Below are 3,368 nucleotides of genomic sequence, written 5' to 3'. Positions count from 1 at the left end.
ATATACATATATATGCATTCCTATCTATGTATATATATATATATATATAATTATATATATATGTATGTATATATATACATACACGTATATAATACATGCATACATATATATGTACATATACATACACACGCATGTATACATACATACATATATATGTGTGTGTGTGTGTGTGTGTGTCGCGTGTGTGTGTGGGTGTGTGTGTACATAACATATCCGCCATTTTATATTATTTGCATCATTACGCTAATATCGTTACGATATTATTAACTGTACCAATATAGTAATGCTTTGCTTTATAATAATCTATAATCTTTTTTTATTTTATATTTGTTTACTAAGAATCTGTTAAAACGTTAGATGTCTTCTAAAACATTTTACCATTCTGGTTATATTACAATTAATTCCCATTACATCAATCAAACAAATATTGTTCTTCAGAAAGAGTGTCGAGAAGTTCCAATTTCCGGTTCTGAGTCTCATAGATTAGCATTTCTATTGGAAATGCTTGACGCAGTAACTCATTTCTTTCGTTTTTATAGCTCTGGCTCTTCTGTCTTCATTCCTACCCGACTCCCGAACATTAGTCATTGCGGTTTTGCTATCCGTTTCATCTAATAGCGAATCGTTACAAAACCGAAATGATCATCTTAGTTTACAAGGAATATGGCGTGATTTCTATTAGAAGCTACGCTTTAAGGAATCGCTGAGATCAAAGACACGCCTTGCGGGGTACTTCTAAACCAACATGTCGACTGATTTCTACAATACACACAATTATGTCTTTCACAGAAGCAATAATAAAAATTTCTCTATTTGTTAGGAAGCTCTTTTCTCGCATTTTCTCACTTTCAGACTAATCGTATGCTTTAACTCTTTCGTCTGCTTGATATCACATCTCGATTATGTTGGCAAGGACATAAACTGATCCATCAAACAATTAGATCTCAGCATTCGCTATTGTTGTCTCTGATGTTACGCAAAAGCCTGTCGACAAGTGTTTTTCATGTGTTTCGTAAGCTGCATTAAAAACAGCTCGAGAAACATGTCTTTAATGAAAATTAAAAACAAAGAAGAAATCTGAGACGAAACCCCCTAGCTTTAATTAGTAAAATATTATCGACATATAAATATGTCCAGAATTATACATCTAAGTGTATAATCACTTTTGTGTGTGTCCTCATTTTATAGTCAGTAAAATCTAGGAAAACAATTATCTCATCATGTTATTAAGTGTTTTTTTTCTTTAAACAGTAAATTCCTAGATCAGTAGCAGTGCAATTTCTTAATAAGTTGCAATGCATAAATTTGGCGAATAAATGATCCAACAGGCGATTCCTTCATATGATTCAAAATGCAGGACAATAAACGGGTTTGTTTTAACAAAAAGTTTCATTCCTTTAAGAGAATTTTAGTAAAGCTTTACAAAAATTTTGGATTTGGTTTGCAAGACTCTTTATGTGAGTTCGTGTGTTGAAGAATATTCTGTTGTGTCTGGGGAGAGTCAAAACAGTTGGAAAGGTAGCAAGACGCAACGAAAGTTTTAGGAAAATGAAAAATAAATAAATGGAAATTTTAACGGTGAGTGTGTTAAATTATAAGGCACTAAAATAAAATTACTCTCCCCAGATACAACAGAATTTACAAAAATTATTTTCCATATTGTTCTTGTATTTACTTTAAATAGCAACAGAATTATGCTCACATCACCTCATAAGAGCTTAAAGTCAGGAGATGGGGATAACTCTCGACATCGATAGATGACAACAAATGGCAAGAGTTGAACAAGGCTGTATGTCATATCTATAAATAGCGGTCTATATATATATATATGTGTGTGGGGCGGGGGATATGGTCTCACCTCAAATTGTGCTACTCAACAAAGGGAATAAGGAAATGAAGACAACAGATGAAATCAACAAAGATTGCGATAATCTGAACAACAACCGGAACAGCGACAAAGACAATCGAAATATTGATTTTAAATTTTGGTAAGACGCCGACTTCATTGATCAATTTCTATTCATTTATTTAATCGAACCCGTAAGGATTAAACACAAAGGCCACCTCTGCAGAAAGCCAATAGAAATATCAACAGCAAATACAATTAGTAACGGCATCCAATTTAAGCACAATACCAGCCATGTTTGAGACAGAGCTATCAAACAATTATATTGATCTATTTCTCAGCTGGTATTATGTGCATTTGCCTCCAATCGGATCAAGTGCGTTGTTGACTTTCGTGCGCTTCGAACTCAAAACGCAATTCAGAGAACAATAATCTCAGGACATTTTTACCAATTCTTTAACGACTGCACCAATCTACCTTAAAAAAAAACAACAATAAGGGTAAGAAATACGTGGTCTTTAACATTCGCATTCGCAGGGTTTAAATATATTATGTGCAGAGTATACTGTGTTGGCTATGAAGTAATTTTACATGAAGTAATTTTTCAGCCTTGACCATGTTAGATAACGCCCCTGACATTATTTCCCACTCCTTAGGAGCAGAGATATCGATCTTCTGGTCTTTAGTTCCTGTTCAAATCCTTTCCTTGTCGCCAATCTAGGATCACCGTGAAACGCATGGAATAATGTCCATCACTTTAATAAGCCGTCTTAACGGAAGACTGTTGTTCCTGTGGGGTTTTGCAAACGTGGTTATATCGCATTGGAATATCTCAATTAATTTGACTTTGATAAAATGGATGGCCGCTAAAACAATGACTAATATAAAATTAACTTATTAAATTATTAAGCTGATTTCAGTACCACCCGATTGGTGTTTGCAGGTTGCTTCTACTTCGCATCGTGTCATATCTGTTTGAGAAAAAAACTCTGATCAAAAACATTGGAGTAGCTTTCATCCAGTTTATTTTGACGTAGCTTATTCTTAACGCACACACATATATGCATATATAAAGGCATGCACACACACACGCAGATACGTACACATATATCAGTGTAAATAATTATATACATGTCTATATATCCATCAATATAAATGCACCAGTGTGCGTGCGCGTGTTATATTTATCTATCTGTCTCAATATTTATCTGCATACGTATACACGCACCCGCACACAAACACACTCATTCACACATGCACATGCATATATATATATATACACACACATACATATATATCCACATATATATTCTTTTATTCTGTAATATGTTTAATATGTTTCAGATATTTGGCTGTGACCATGGTGGATCACTGCCTTTTAGTCGAACAAATCGACCCCAGGACTTATTTTTGTAAGTCTAGTACTTATTCTATCCGTTTCTTTTGCCGAACCGCAAAGTTGCGGGGTCGTAAACAAACCAAGATCGGTACCTATATACATATACATATACATATATATATA

This window comes from Octopus bimaculoides, chromosome 6 (assembly GCF_001194135.2).
Source record: "Octopus bimaculoides isolate UCB-OBI-ISO-001 chromosome 6, ASM119413v2, whole genome shotgun sequence".
NCBI classification, from domain to species: Eukaryota; Metazoa; Mollusca; class Cephalopoda; order Octopoda; family Octopodidae; genus Octopus; species Octopus bimaculoides.
The sequence above is the reverse complement of the archived record's forward strand: the minus strand, read 5'-3'. Positions refer to the sequence as shown.